Genomic DNA, 17,782 nt, shown 5'->3' with positions numbered 1-17,782 from the left:
AAGAATTTTGGGTTGTTCAGGGCAGGTACAAGCGGACTCTCCTCTGGTCCCATTGTAATGACAGCCCGGTCCTCTTTTTTATTTTTTTATTTTTTATTTTTATTTATTTTTTTTATTTATTTTTTTTTTCGGTCCTCTTTTTTAGCCCAAGATGGAGCCATCAGCTCAGCCCTTTGCACCTGTGGCTCTGCCTTCAGAATCATTCTTTCTTGATTTCATCCCTTCTGTCTCTTTCAGCCCAGACTAGCAACATTTGTTTTGCTATAAAATCCTCAAAATTTGTCCATCTCCAATGAAATTCAGGGAAGTTCAAGTTTCTGATAAGTGGGTCTTTCACAGATCTTTTCTGGGTAATCACGTCTTTATTTTTCATTTCTGCTGAGATGCTTGGTTAAATCCATTTGTGACATACCTAAATCTTATGCACAAGTTGTCCTCCACCACCTTTGGTGTTCCCTCCAGAGCATGCTTTCTCATTTTTTACAATATAGATACACTGAGATTTCCAAAATCTTCAAGTTTTGGTTGTGCTTCTTGCTTGCTAGTATACATTTTGTAGGCATGACGTTTTAGGCTCCTGTTGAAGAAGACAATTGTTCACCCTTTTTATGTTTTTGCTAATCTTCAGAGTTTTAAGGAGTAGTTGTCAGGTTTTATTTTTGTAGAATGATCTTCAGTTGGAAGTTGTCTAATATTTTTCTAATGATTAGGATTATTTTTTATCTATTTTCTTGAAAACTGCCACAGAGATACAATGCAATTTTCATCACATAATATAAGGTATATATATTATTAATGTAACATCACTATTAACACTAAACTTGACCATCTAGCTGAGGTAGTATTTATCAAGGTTCTTCACCATTAAATCAGTCTTTGTTGCCCTTTAAAACTCTTTGGTATGCAGTCCACACTTGAGTGGAAAGTATCTATAAAAATTAATTGCAATCCTTCTACATGAGAGATTTGTATCTTCTCCCTCATTTATTTATTATATCCTTTATATTATTATAAACTCATGAGTACTTATTTTATATTCTCAGAAATCATCTAATATTATTTTCCCTTGATAAATTGTTCCCATTTTAGTTCTTGTGACTTCTTTTTAGTTGGTTACTATGTCTCTTTGACATATCTCACTCATTATAGGATTTATGAGCACTTTACTTTTTTGCAACATATAATTTTCAAGCTCATCTTGTATAATTTCTGGTCCATTTCTAGAGTCAATGATTTCCTCAGAGGTTTCCTTTTATTGGAGGATATTAGAAACTAAAATCTGGATGGTGGATGATCGTTTATTTTTATACATTAATTTATATTGTAGGTACTTAAAGTTATACATATAAAATATTAAAATGAATTAAAACACCACATTCTATAAATAAGTACTATTATAACTTGTGAATTCAAATATTTTTTATTTTATACCATGTGAATATCTTAGAATTTCATTTATCTTTTAACTTTGTTATTCATGTCTTTTTCTGCATATACTTAACACATATTTATTGTAAACAAGTGAATCTCTCTTTTATTTTTGGCTTATGGTTTTTTTTTTTTTAATTTATTTATTCATTCATGAGAGACGCAGAGAGAGAGAGGTAGAGGGAGAAACAGGAAGCCCGATGCAGGACCTGACCCTGGGACCCCAGGATCACTCCCTGGGCCAAAGGCAGATGCTCAATCGCTAACCCACCCAGGCGACCCATGCTTTGTTTTTTAAATGTAATTTTTAGTACTGTTGGAATATAAACATATTCAGCTACACCATGTTAAAATATTTTAAATTTATTTTTGTATTATGTGTTTAGTTGGTCATGTGTTGTTTCTTAAAAGATTATTTATTTATTTATTTATTTATTTATTATTTATTTATGTATTTGAGAGACAGTGAGCACATGAATGACAGAGAGGGAGAGGGAGAGTCTTAAGCAGACTAAACATGAAGTAACCTGTGGAGCTACCACTCTCAAATACGATATATATATATATATATATATATATATATATATATATATATATAGCTTGTTTCTTAGACTTCACTGAACTCATTATTAAAGACAATGTCAAGACCACACCTTTAAATATATTTTGGTATCTGGTAGATTGACCAGATAACAAGTTATTGTTTTTCAAAAAACATCTAGGCCATGGTTTTATCTCATCTTGGGCATTTGGACTTCTGTGATGGTTATTAATGGGAATATAATAGATCGGATAGCAATCAGGTGACAGCTTTGTTCAGCTACTGTGTATAAGATTCTGTTTCTCCTTTTTCAAACCTGTTAGTTTTGTCTAGAACTTTAGGCATTTTCTTTTCACCTTCTTTTGATAGCTCCTGTTTAAAAAAGGGAATTCTGTACAGCTCTTGTGTATTACTGTATAACTCCTGACTTCTGCCTCCTTTGGAGACTATTTATCCTTTTGTTTCCTATGGACATAAATTCTTTTTTTTTTTTTGACACAAATTCCTAATTAGCTTTATCTTCTGGACCCAGAGATCACAAGTCTAGCACCTTTAGCAGCTCACAACTCTGATTTTCACCCCTTTTCCTTACCTACAAATAAACTTACCTTTATGTGCATGTGTGTGTGCTTAGATTTAGAAAAAGATGTAAATTCAAGTGTTAATTTTAACAGTCCATCATACTAGAATATTAGTAGTTCTTTCTTTCCCTTTTTGAAGGGAAATTGGAAAAGGGAATGGAAAGAGAGTTGATGTATTACATAACTACAAGTAAAATTGTTTTGGGGAAAAATAGAGATGGTTAGGTATGAATGATGATAAAGAAGTTTGAGAAATGGGCAACTGGTCCTTTACAGAATGGTTTCAAAATAAGTTCTTTTTTTTTTTCTATATTTAATTCCTTCCTTAATGAGCTTTTATTATTCACTAAGACTGAATAATACATGCCATGCCATGCATAGAAGACATTTGTTAAAAAAAAAAAAAAGCCTCAAAGCAGAACATAATGACAAATTTTCAGTAAACAAGAACAGGTTAAAGAGATTGAATGGAAACTAAAAGCTAAATCCCATATGCTTTCAGCCAAGAATAGATAAATTTTCAGGCCTCAAACATCCCACTCCTACACTATTAAAACTCTAAGCTATTATGAAATACATGTTGGTCCTGGAAGGCACTCATTATCTATACAATAATAGCCTCAGGAAAACCTACATCTGCATGCTTCTGCATTTTCAAAATTGGGAGTATTAGAATCTCTAGAGGTTTTTCCTTTTTATTTCATAATAATAAAGAATTTTGGAGAGTTAGATGGTTTTGAAATATTTACTTTATGTGAATGTTATGTAAATACTTACTTAGTACTTGAAACATTATAGAGAGTCAATACTCTAAATTAAGCATTTGCAAAATGATGTCCCTAGTGGGCTTTCTTAAAATTAAAGGCTTTGAGAATTATAAAAACTGCACTTTGGAGTTCTCTATATTTACTTTTTTTGCCTTATTTGGTCAAGGTGATTTATTAGAACAGACATTTAGGGAGAATACAGTTGTTTGGCTGAAGATTAAAGTTTTGCCTCTTTCATTCCTGCTTCCATCTCACCCCCACATCTTAACCTGACAAGTAAAGTTGTCAGCCAGAAGTTCATTTCAGAAATGTCAAACTCTCTCATAGATTTAATGATAGATTGCTAGAGTGTAAAGTATCAAATATTTTAATAGGTAAAGAAAGGATGAGAAAATGGAACATTTTCTGTGTTGATTTGGTACAACATTGCCTTTTAATTTGTTTCAAAAAGACATACCACCCAAAGGGTAAAGTAAAACAATTTAAAAATAAAATGTCATATTTATAAAATATATGATTGTATATTTTATTTCACTGCTTTATATACTTTAAACAGATGTTTTAAGTCCTAGATATAGGTAATTCTTAGACCAAAGTTAATTTTCACAAATCTTTATGTAGCTTGTGTTTAAAGACATTTCACCTGACACATGAACTTGCCTTTCTTCTCTCCTGAAATTTCATTAAAATCATATTAAGAAACAGGAAAAAAAAATATAAACCAATAACAAGCTGAGTCAGATAAGGCCAGCATGGACAAAGGATTTCTGGATTTGGGGGAAGATAAAAGTTATAAAATGGGTTGGCAAATGAAAGCGTGCTGAAGTCAATCTGCCCTGGAAAGGTTTTGGACTCTGGGTCCAAGAAACAGTGGAGGAAGCTAGAGAGGAAGGGTTACACAAGGGAAGATTAGAGATGGAAATGGATGGATTAGTAGAAGTTTGCTTTGTTTTAATATACAATTTACCCTCCAGCCTCCATGCATACTGCAGGCAGCCTAGGTTTACCACAGAGGGAATAAACCAAAATTTTTGCTTAAGGATATGAAAAAAGGAAAAGTACAAAGAGTGAAAAGCTTAGTGGGTACTGACATTTCAGAAGAAAGCTATCCTTATAATTTCATTTCAATTTTGTGAGAGAAACGAACTCAACACTCACCCTCAAAGTTAGTATGTCTGTAAGGAAAGGTCTTCATGGCCTCATTTGACAAAATTATAGATTACAAATAATTATTACATATTTTCTTAAGCATTTACCACCATGCATAAAAAAAGATTTTTATTTACCAGCATAAATCAGAATAAGTAAAAATCAAGTGAATGACTCAGGATAAAATAAATACTCAAGGAAACCATCCAAAAGGATATGAAAAATATATATTAAATGTTATCTTCAAAAAGTGGAAAAGATATGACATATTCAAATAGATGCAAAAATAAAAGGAGGAATATCCCTTAACAGCTAAAATGGTTTGCTAATATAAAGTAATAGCAACAGTAATGAATCAAGTTTACAAGATAAAGTTATGGAAATACAATGAAAAGTAGGGCAGAAAGTTAGAGATGAAAAATATAAATTATAAGAAGCATAGAGGATAGTCATAGAAGGCAGTTGTTTACCACACAATAAATGGATGTTTCAACTTTGGACACAATAAATGGAAGGAAAATTGTTGTAAGAAATAATTGGATTCCCCCACAAGGTCATCTGATTCTGGGCTTTTCTTTGTTAGTTTTTGATTACTGATTCAATTTTCTTATTTGTTATTGGTCTGTTCAGATTTTCTATTCTTGATTCAGTCTTGGTGGGTCATATGTTTCTAGGAATTTACTCATTTTTTCTAGTTTATCAAAAGTGTTGGCATGTAATTGTTCATATAGTCTATTATTCCTTTATTTCTGAGTTTTATTTCTGTTCTAATCTTTCTAATTTCCCTCTTTCCACTAACTTTAGACTTGGTTTGTTCTTCTTTTTCTAGTTCCTTGGGATGTAAAGTCAGGTCATATATTTGAGAATTTTTTTTTTTAAATAAAGCTGTTTCTTACTACAAACTTATTCTTTCTTAGTACTGATTCTGCTGTACCCCACAAATTTTGGCATGTTGTGGTTTCATTTTCATTTGTCTCAAGATAGTTTTGCAATTTCCTTTTGGTTTTAATTTTGACTCAATAGTTGCTCAAGAATACATTGTGTAGTGTCCACTTATGTGTTCATTCTTCCACTTTCTTACTATCATTAGTTTCTAGTTTTATTCTATTCTGTTCAGAAGAGATACTTGGTATGATTTGGATCTTCTTAAATTTGTTAAGACTTGTTTTTTGACCTAACGTGATCTGTCCTGGAGAAAATTCCTTGGGACTTGAGAAAAATGTGTATCCTGTTGCTGTTGTTGGGAAGTTCTATATGTTTATTAAGTCCTTTTAGAATATTATCTTATTCAAGTTTATTGTTTCTTTATTAATTTTCTATCTGGATGTTCTATCCACTTTTGAAAGTGGATTACTGAAGTCTCCTCCCTTCAGATCTGTCAATATTTACTTTATACATGCAGGTGCTCTGCTGATGGAAGTATATGTAATTACAATTGCTATATCTTTCTGTTGAATTGACATTCTCATCATTATATAATAATCCTATTTGTCTTCAAAGACAGATTAAACTTAAAGCCTATTTTGTTTGTTACCAATATGGACATTTCTACTTTCTTTTGATTACCATTTGCATGAAATATTTTTGTTGATTTCTTTATTTTCAGCCTAAATTTATCTTTAAATCTGAAGTGAGCTCTTGTAGACAGCTTATAGGTGAGTCTCTTCTTTAAAAATTTATTCAGCCACTTTGTGCCTTTTTATTAGGGAGTTTACTTCATTTATATAGAAAATAATTATTGTTAGGAAAGGATTACTATTGTCATTTCCTTACCTGTTTTCTGTTTGTCTTCTATCTCTCAACCCTCTTTTTTTCTCTCTTGCTGTTTTGCTTTGTGTTTTATTATATTATGTTTTGTATTGATAGACTTTGATTCTTTTCTTTTGAATATCTTTAATAGATATTTTTGAGTGTGCTTACCATGGGTCTTACATCAAATATTTAGTTATAAAACTCGATTTTAAGCTGGTAATAACAACTTCATTTGCATTCAAAATCTGTACACTTTTACTACTCTCTCACCCACTTTATATCTTATTAGTGCCATAATTTACATCTATTTATATTGTATACCATTAGTAAATTATTGTGGCGGTGATCATTTTAGTATTTTCAACCTCTAATAATTTCTATTCCTTACTACTAAAAGTGCCTGGTAAGGGGCGTCTGGGTGGCTCAGTGGGTTAAGTCCTTGTCTTCTGCTCAGGTCATGATCCCAGGGCCCTGGGATCAAGCCCCATGTTGGGTTCCCTGCTCAGCTGGGAGTCTGCTTCTCCCACTCTCCCCTGCTTATGCTTTCTCTCATTATGTCTCTATCTTTTTCAAATAAATAAATAAATAAATAAAATCTTTCAAAAAATAAAAAAATAAATTAAATAAATAAAAGTGCCTGGTAAAATATCATTTAGATAAAAGCAAAGCAAACAAGCACAAACATAAAACAAGCAAAACTATGCAGTGCTCACAATATTAATGTAGTTGGTATAGTCTATGTAATATTTTGGGAATAAAAATCAGATATTCCTGACGTTTCCAGAATGTAATGGTTAAACCTCCACCTACATAAGCATAAACAGTCCCAAATTCCAATTTACATACTACTATGTCTCCAATTTCTTACTGTTTATGCTGAGAGCTTCAAAGTACTGAAAAGTATCTTTAGTATTGTGGAAAAGACAAGTTGCATCCTATTCTAGTGTACTATTTGTAGCAGAGAAGAACTTCCTTCTCTACAGTAGATCTTGAGGTGTTATGTTTGGAATTGAGATACTGGAATAAAGTTCCCTGATCTTTCAGTGATCATGAGTTTTAAGATGAATCCTACCCCAGAGACAGCAATTAATCCAGAACACGTTGTCCCTTTCTCTAGTTCCTTTCTCTAGTTGGGCTTAGAGGTAATTCTCCAAATCAAACTGGTCAGGACTCTTCTATTTAAAGTTCTTTTGAGTCTTTTGCCTGACCTTTTCTACAAAGTTGTTGCTGGCAGAGATTTGTGCCATAGAGAAGCTGGGTAGGTCATTGCTGCTCTGCCAGTGAAGCTACACACACATACGATTATCAGTGAGTCCCTCTAATAGAAGTGCAGGGCTCAGGGGTAAAGGTAACACTTTTGGAGTGAATCTATATCAGAAGATCATATTCAGGGAATGACATCAAAAGCTAGCATTGTCTGCTTAACTTGCCACCAGTGAGGTTTCAGTGAAGCCCTTCCCAGCTACAGAATATTTTGAATAATTACTTTTTACATAATAATTTTTAACCTTAAATATGCAAATAAGAATTCGATAGATTTTTTCAAGACCACAGCTGGGGAAAATTCACAATAAAAGAACTAATAAATGATCAAGATCTTATTACATCAGTGAATGTCAGTTAATCAACTGTTATGGTCATATAGGTGATCAAGAACTAAGCAAAAGCTGACAAAAACATTATGAGCAGACAGACAATAATGATTTCTACTCAAGAGCATTTCCAAAGCCAATGATGGAGAAATATCAAAGTGCCTAACTTATTGCAAGCAATTTAAAAGAAGCTACTCTGATAGGAAATTCTACATGGGGCAGTATAATGCACCCTACAATGCATCCTGGTTGCAATGCAATTTGGTTGATATTAAGCATACATGGCAAAGAAAAAGAGGACTCAAGCTTCAGCCTTGGCGGGGAAACAACAACAACAACAACAAAAACAAAACCCGTAAGGAAGAAGCTAATCAGCTAAATCCCCTGTCATGGTCCTACTCTGGACCACTCACTCTGGGGATGCCTGGGCAATGTTTCATAGACTATACTTGGTCAGGTTTAAACCAAATGCAAATTAAAATATTTTGAGATCACTACTTGGTTTTGCTCATTTTGTCTTCTTACTCCTGGACTGGCGAGGCCTTACCTATTATCATGGATCACTGCTAAGCATTTAAATATGAATACTGATATACACAGTGGTAATTTTGGTCATTGTAGTTCATTGCCCATGTGAAGCTATAAAAAAAAAAAAGAAAAGAAGCTATCTTTTTCATGTCATATGAGATCTAAGAAGAGTGGCAAAGGAGAAATCTGGAGATCATTAGTTTTTAGGACAATTAAGACAGGTCGTATTTTAAAAACTAATTTGGCTTTAGTTAATCTGGGGTATGGTTGTGATAGAAATTAGATAATTTGATTTATTTAATTGTCTTTGTTACCCTTGCATAAAGATAAAATAGATGCCAATGGGAAGCCACATGAATAACTAATCATTATAAATAGTATTTTAAAAAAGCAATAATAAGTAGTCTACAATTTAAGATAGACAAACAAGTCCCTTGTGGAATGATGTCAACAAGCCTTCTAGTAATAGAAAGTGCTTCAGACTAATTGGAAGCAAAGCACCAGCACCTTCCTAATTTGATTGCTAAGACATGAGTACGTGATCAAAGAAGTAAAATGTGAACAGTACTCTTGAATACAAGTAGCTTCATTTAGAAAAAGAGATAATAACAAATAAAGAATATTTATCACTGGCAGCTTGTGATTAATATTTGATTTACAGTGTATGTTGCATCTAAATCTCCTCCATTACTTACACCTATTAGCCTTCTTCCTACTATCATCACTTTTCATCTCCTCACCATAGCTAAGAAATATATGACTGAGATAACTGCATCATATCCCACAAATACTGTGGTCTATTTAACTGAGACAGCAATATTCAAGAGCACACTGATGCTGACACAGATTTTAGTAAGAAAAATTTCACCCAGGAATCACTCTCCCTGCCTAACTATTGAAGCCAGTGTTGCTGAAATATAGGGAGCAATACTGCAATTATTAAGAATTGAACCATATCCTCTGTCAGAGTCCCCTAGAGGTAAAGGTTGGGGTGTTTCAAGGGCATTTTAGAGAGTTTCAATTTACCTATGACAGGTATGTTACAGTTAAGAAGCCAGTTATATACATCTGAAACATGTGGAAAACAGATGAGCCACCCCACAATGCATCCTGTTTAGCTCACACTTTATTATGTTCTTATTTTTATTATGTAAGAGAAGCATCACAATTTAATGATCACTAGCCTACTTATTTCAGCATATTCACAGTCATAAATACCACCTATCACATTTGATATTCCGCTTGGCTGTTCTAGAATCATTCAAAATGCAGCAAACATAATTGCAAGAATTATTAAGATTTATATGAGGATGCTTTTCAAAATCTCCTAACTTCCTTTTGCCTTTTGAATTCTTATTATATCCCAGCAAGTGGAACACTCTATGACCTGTTTTTCAATTGTTCTGTAATAAAAGAATAATTATATCATATCTGGATATCAGACAAAAGGTGATATTCTTGATTCTAACATCACATTTTTATTACAATACCATTTATAGTCATTAAATATGTAACATTAAGAAGTAGAATATTTAAGCTTCCTTTGTAACTCCTTCCAACCCTATGGTTCAATCCTGAGTTGAGAAAATAAAACACCTGAATATGTATTTCAAATTATTTGTTTTTTTAAGTCCAGTAAAAAATAATTGACCAGTTTTTCATCTTTGTCTAGATACATGTTTAATGAAGAATATGTTATATACCAACACCTCAAATAAATGAAGCTTAGAGAAAACACATTGAAATATGCTTAAAATACTTGTATTTGAACTTCCATATTTTAAACTTTTATTTTCAAGTTTTAACTTAAATTTTAAAATCAATTAATCTTAGAAGTATATTGTGTGGGGCAGCCTGGGTGGCTGAGCAGTTTAGCACCGCCTTTAGCCCAGGGTGTGATCCTGGAGACCAGGGATCGAGTCCCACATCAGGCTCCCTGCATGGAGCCTGCTTCTCTCTCTGCCTGTGTCTCTGCCTCTCTCTCTCTGTGTGTGTGTGTCTCTCATAAATAAATAAATAAAATCTTTAAAAAAAAGTATATTGTGTGAGGTTAGTACTAGAGAAGGTAATTTTCTGCAGGAATTCAAGATGAAAAAGGTGCAGTGACAGGGTATGACTTATTTTCACAAAGTTAAAAAATATTTTAAATCAACTATATGCAAGTTACTGTACCAGACATGGAGAGATTTCAATTCAATCCAATAAAAAATACTATCTGTGTGCCTCATATTCCAGGTATTGTATAAGATAGAAGGAATTGAGGAATAATACTTACGAACTGCACTCAAAAAGTTGGTCTCTGGGGCACCTGTGTGGCTCAGTCAGTTAAGCGTCTACCTTCTGCTCAGGTCAGGATCCCAGGGTCCTGGGATGGAGCCTGAGGTGGGCTCCCTGCTCAGCCAAGAGTCTTTGTGCCACAAGACCTCCCCTTCCACCCTTCCTCCTTAATCCCTCCTTCTAGGCCCCTCTTCCCTCTAGTGCTCTCTCTCATACTCTCTTGGGCTCTCTCCTGTGTGTGCTCTCTTTCAAATAAATGAAAAAGTATTTTTAAAAAAAAAGTTAACAAAGAAATGAATGTTCAGTGCTGACTGGAGAGATGCTCTATTTTACTTGAGTAAGTAGGAGCATGTTCCCAGAATCCTGGAGAATTAGATTGGGTAATGGCTAAATAGCTCTTTTCTATAGGACACTTGAAGAAATTTCCTCCTTCCTCCCAAAACCTCTTTTTCATCCACGTGTAACAATTAAGCTATTCTTTATGTTGCATATTTTAATAAAACTGAAGAATCAAATCTCATTTTTGTTACCTGAAATAATGAAGTTCAGAACTAATGACATCTATAAATAAAAAATTCAAATATAATTTCAAGATCAAATATTTTATAAATAAGCATAAAGGAGTTTAGGGAGTGCATTTGAAGACATTTACTTTAACCTATCCTTCAAAATATTTTTGTTTTAATTTTATGAGACAGGACCCTATCAAGTAGATTTGCCATATCAGAGCACACTGAACGTAGTGAGATGTGAAATAACATTGTGATGATGTAGAGTATTTACAAGGTACAACTTACGTCAAAAAAAATGAAAAAGAGAAGAGAAAGAAATTCATTCCAAGCATGGAATTTATGTGGAAATGGAAGAATAAATCAGTTTTTTGGTACTTGACACATTAAAGTCCAGTAAAAAACAAAATCTGAACTTGCCAATCTCGGTAAAGTGACAGACCTAATACGAACTCTAGACTATGAAAGCAAAGGTTCTAGAGACTCTCAGGGTTATAAGAAGTGCATAAAGCTCAGACAGTGTTAAAATTTCAATAGTTGTAGTAAAATATATCTTTATATACATCAACATAGGGATAAAACAGGGAATTTGCCCATCTTTTGGCTCTGCAATTGCAGAGATAGCTTTTTAACCATGAAAGAATAGAAAATAAACAGAAACAGGATGGAGCTTTATGCTAATGTTTTTGACTACTAATTATTCTGTATTTGCCAAACACAACAGACCTTAAGGATAATGAAAAGATTCTGGAATAAACTCACCAAATTCAATGAATTTTATCCAAGGCTGTCTCCTGTGTTCTTGTGATTGTCTAGGGCCAAGTGGTGGCAGCAGTTCCTAAAATTACTGCCATCTACAAGCTGGATCGGCTGCCACAAATTCTGAGATCCTGAAGCTTCTCATAAGCTTTCTTTACTAAACTTTTGATTTTTTTTACCGTGCCATAAAGCACAATTCCACTTGGGCTATGGTTATACTCTTTTTCTAACTGTCCAACAAAGAAAAAAGAAAAAAAATGTGTCATTTATTTTATTTCTCACTTTTTATGGTATACTGTAACCATAAAAAAAAAAAAAAAAAGAAGCTACCAGTTAATGTATGAAAAAGGAAGAAGGTGAGAAAGAGAGAGAGAGTGAGAGACGGATATCTTATATGATTAGTCCCTTGAAAAATTTAGTCAGGTTAAATACATAATCAAAAATACCTTTGTTGGAAATTATATGCCTTATTTTAACTGAGACTATAAACCTGTTTTGTATGTCATTGTAACAGAGAATCTCAATTGCTTGTTTGTTGAAATAACAGTATCTTGGTTAAATGTGAACAAAGACTTAAATAAATAATCCTCAGCTTCAACCACCCTTTTGAAAGACTATCTGGGTCATCTAGGCAGACAGGCTTACTTAACCATCACTGATTTAGAAAAAACAAATCTATTCATTCAGCAGACAATTTTGAGTGCTGATATAGATCAACCCTTGTTCTAAGTGAACAAAGTGGATATACTTTCTCTCCCATGCAGCTTGTGATTCAGGGGAGGAGAAAACTAGAAATAAATAAAAACATAAATATGATTACATATTGTGATGACTGTTACGAAGGAAACTCAAGATAGATTCTAACAGGGATCCCCCGCTTTTCCTGCACAATCAGGGGAGTGAGTCTCTACCCAGTGAAAATACTGAGACCTGAAGAATGCACCTCCAGAAGGAGAGGAAAATTGGGAAGCTGCATGGCCTCAGGCAAGCAGAGACAGGAGTGGCTAGAACACAGCCTCCTCCAAAGCTGGGGCGAAATTTGGCAGAATCAGAGCCAGAAGTTCTAATTATGGCAATAATAGCTGATACACACTTTTTATATTTTTTTAAGATTTTATTAATTTATTAATGAGAGACACAGAGAGAGAGGCAGAGACACAGGCAGAGGGAGAAGCAGGCTCCCTGTGGGGATCCTGAAGTGGGATTCGATCCCAGGACCCCAGGATCATTACCCAGCCAAAGGCAGAGGCTCATCCACTGAGCCTCCCAGGTGCCTCTAGATTATTTTATACTAAGCATCAAGTTAGGTATTTTAATTCTCATAAGAACTCTACAGGGAAGGTTTTGCTATTAATTCCAGTCTGTGGAAGGGGACATACAAACTTACAGAGATTAAGTATCACCTCAAAGATACACAACTGGTCTCAGAAATCATGCTTTATACTCAAACAGCATTTACCCTTGTTATCACTCTTATATTATTAACTCATAATTATGTTTTACTGAGTACTTGTTTAATGACAAGGATCAACCTAACTATTTAAAATATGTATGATTTTTTAGGGATGCCTGGGTGGCTCAGGGGTTGAGTGTCTGCCTTTGGCTCAGGGTGTGATCCCGGAGTCCTGAGAGCAAGTCCCACGTCGGGCTCCCTGCATGGAGCCTGTTCTCCCTCTGCCTGTGTCTCTGCCTTTCTCTCGCTCTCTGTCTCTCCTGAATAAATAAATAAAATCTTTAAAAAATAAAATAAAATATGTATGATTTTTTTTAAATCATTAGAGTCACCACATGATGTACTTTTTTTTTTAATCTTCATTTTTTTAAAAGATTTTATTTATCCATCCATGAGAGGCACACACAGAGAGGCAGAGACAGAAGCAGGTTCCATGCAGGGAGCCCGATGTGGGACTTGCTCCGGGGACTCCAGGATCTCACCCCGGGATGAAGCCCGCGCTAAACCGCTGAGTCACCTGGGCTGCCCTGATGTACTTTTTTTCTAAAGTCTCATTTTGCAGATTAGAGAACAAAGACCTGCCATACACACACACACACACACACACACACATATACACATACATGTATATATTACTCAAATATATATATATATATATATATATATATATATATATATATATATATATATATATTACTCAAAGTTACTCAGATAATGAGAACCAGGGCCAGGATTTGGAGTAAGAGACATTTTGGGGATGCCTACAGACACAGGAACAAAAACTGTCCTATTTCTTTATCCAACTTATTACCTTTTCAAGGTAGGAATTAAGGCCTGGAACAACACAGGGGATCAGAAAACCCTTTTACAACATCTCTATTCACTTCCAAAATACTGTCCAATTCCATCCCTTTTGTTTACAAAAGATTCCTCTTTGCATCCAGTACACACACCATGTACATGGACATGATCATGGCCAATACCCAAATTTACAAAACCTTCTCGAAGAGAACAGCCAGACCAGAACTGGATTTACTCGGGGATTTCTCAAACCAATAAAATGCATAGAGGGCGGTAGCGTGTCACACTGTATAAAGATGATTTTTCCTGGTGCTGCTACCAAGAGGATGGAAAGAAAGAGGAGTCAACTCCTTACAAAAGAAAACTAAGAAGAGAATTTGACATTAGAAAAATGTTTTAGATTCTCTCCATGCTCAACTTTGTTACACACACACACACACACACGCACACACACCCATTATAAAGTTAAAACACTGGGAAAATATCAATATATTTTAAGTATATTTCTAGTTTTCAGAGAAATTTTTAACATATAATGTAGAAATTACATATTATTTCCCATATATTCTAAATGAGAGTATTTAGCACTGATCTATATGTTAATGTATAATAGGGATTCTTAAGCATCAAATGTATCCATTATCATGCTCCTTTGAATCATTTTAGCTAATTCAAGCAAGAAACTCTATTTCTTTGTATAGTGTGTGTGTGTATGTGTATATAATTGTCTTCTTTTATTTATCTACATCTCAACTAACCTGCATGATGAAAGAATAATGAAAATTTAAAGGATGTAAAAATGATCTCTATTATTCCAGCATTTTCACATTACACATGAATAAATTGAAGCTGAGGTGTTTGCTTTGGCAGCATATATGCTAAAATTGAATAAACTGAAGCCCAGAAACATGACTTACTCAAGGTCGTAGAGCTAATTGATGGGATATTGAGGATTGGAAATCCAGGATCACTAAAGAAGTGATTTTTCTGTTAGACCAACAGTTCTCAATTTAGGAGGTTTTGACAATATCTGAGGATATTTTTGGCTGTCCCAAATGGGAGGTTTTAATGGATAAAAGCCAGAGATGGGGCTAAACATTCTGTAGTACACAGCACAGCACAGCCCCCCACAAAAATCAATGTCTAGACCAAAAGTGTCAATAGTACCAAGGGGAAGAAATTATTTTTATTTTATTTTATTCATTGGAGTACATTCAAAAAGTACCTTTACTTAAAAATATAAAAATATCCAAATTAAACAAAAGGTAAATTGATTCAATATGAATCATGTATTATGTTATTCTCTAGTTGACATATATCTGAATATTGAAATTATCACACAATTGCAAAATATTGCAATTGCATACAAAATATAACTAATTTGAATTGATATTTTAAAGTAAAATGTAAAAAGTGCTTTTCTTCTAGATTTTAAAGGTTTTAGCATATACATACTTTTAGAGCAAATTTTATGTGTATTTGTTTTAATATCACTATAGAAGAACTTTCATCAGAATCACCATAAAGGCTTGAAAATATTGCATGGATATTACAATTTTTGGTTCTTATCTCAAAATAAATCCTGAGAATTATATAGTTTAAAAGCAGTCCAGTTGATTCAGATACAATCAAGCAGTTAACAATATCTCATCTACAGAACACTGAGTATATATGTAAGTGATGAATTATTAAATTCCATTCCTGAAATTAATATTATCCTATATGTTAACTAACTGAAATTTAAATAAAAACCTGAAACATTAAAAAAATCTCATCTACTTTAAAAACACATATAAAACAAATATAAATCTAACACATTGATAAAACTGAACTTTTACCCACTGAGAAATTTTAGTAACAAGGATATTTTAGTGCACAGTGAGCCATTATACAACTGCAAACTGTAATAAATTTCTGATAATAGTATAGAGGATTATGAGATAATGAAATAAATACATTTACTGCAATTGCATAGGCATGGTAAATCAATCAGATTATGTAATTTGTATATAGCAATATTTAGTTGTTAAGGTAGTAGGTGAAGAAAATTATTGATTGTATTTTTCCATAGCTCTGTGTTTGTCAGGTGAGTGTGAGGAGACATCTGAGTATTGAACGTGTTTGGAATGGAGTGTTTATAATATTAGCCCATGGAATCTAAACTGAGTAAGGTGGGAAGTAAAACCAGAAGAGGATAGATAAAAGCCTCAGGCTAACCAGCACATCCCACATTCTGATAAGTACTCTCCATGCCCATGACTCAAGCAGAAGTTGTCAACTTGAAGCAATGTGACTTCATCTCTTAGTCATAGTTGAAACATCCAGCAGCAGCACTCGATCTAATTTAGGTAGATAGGTTTATTTCCCAAGATTTTCAGCCCTGGCCCAATTAAATTGTTTCTAATCACTAAATTCTACTCCTGAAACTAATCTTACACTGTTAACTAACTGGAACTTAAGAAAAACTTGGAAAAAATAAATAAATGAAGAAAATATTCTCTAGAATTTTCTTGATGACTCTCATGAGCCTTTGCTTAGCACTTTGTGTTAGAGTATTATTTTGACACACTTGAATCGTGTGTCCTTCAGTGTTCAATGTTCTTCAGCATGTGGATGTCTCAGAAATAAATTCTTCAATTATGTCTATGTCTTTATTTGTAATATGTAAAGGCAATAGGTTAATATAGCATGGTAATGTCTATAGAAATATGTGTCTGTCATTCAGGTTCTTTTATCGAAAGAAATCAAAGTTGACGGTTAAATTTATTTGTTAAAATGTTCTACTTATTATCCTGCATATGCCTATAGTGTGCTAATAACTCATTTATTGTTTATACTCTAATGAAAGGGAATTAAAAGACAGATCATCATAATATGTGTACGTTTGCAATGACCTAATAAAAGTATCACATATTTCCCTGGTATCTGAAATTATCTTAAGATGCAAAGAGATTAGAACTGAGGTGGGTGGATAATCTGCTTATAATTAGATGATCTGTGAAACAAATTGGATATGTGTTAACCCTAAGGCAGAATTCATGTTTAGTTATCCCTTCGAATAATTACAGTTGGAAAGATTCATACACAAAAGTGCTACATAATATTCTTTCCCCCGAGGCAATGATTTTCTTAGTAAATAGAAAAAGTAATTAAAAAAAAAAGATTCCTGTGAGTAGTGATACCTAAAGTGCATATTTTGACGATATTATTATACACGATTACTAGTTACTAATGATTAATTACTATATTTACATATCAAATGTAATATAAGCATTTTTCAAAGTTATATTGTCAGTAACTCAGAACCTAATAATTCTAAAAAGTAAAGTCTCTGTAGAAAAATAGAGAATAATCTTGAAAGATATAGTCTTTGAGATAAAGAAAAGTAAAATAAACATACAACTTACTTATTTTCTTCCTATTTCATGTAAGGTATAGCAATATAAATATAAAGGTGAGTTCCACTTTTTGGCTGAGTTCTTTGGCATCATTGGCAATTGAAAATAATTTTTAATATTATAAAAATATGCTGAATTCCATTATAAGTGAACATCAGTTGTCTGAGAAGCACACTTAAAATGAACGATAGTAAATTTTCATCTATCATCACCTAATTAAAAAAATGTACAATAATGTTTTCCTAAA

Source organism: Canis lupus, chromosome 38 (genome assembly GCF_048164855.1).
Source record: "Canis lupus baileyi chromosome 38, mCanLup2.hap1, whole genome shotgun sequence".
In the NCBI taxonomy this organism is placed as follows: domain Eukaryota; kingdom Metazoa; phylum Chordata; class Mammalia; order Carnivora; family Canidae; genus Canis; species Canis lupus.
Note: the sequence above shows the minus strand (reverse complement) of the source record.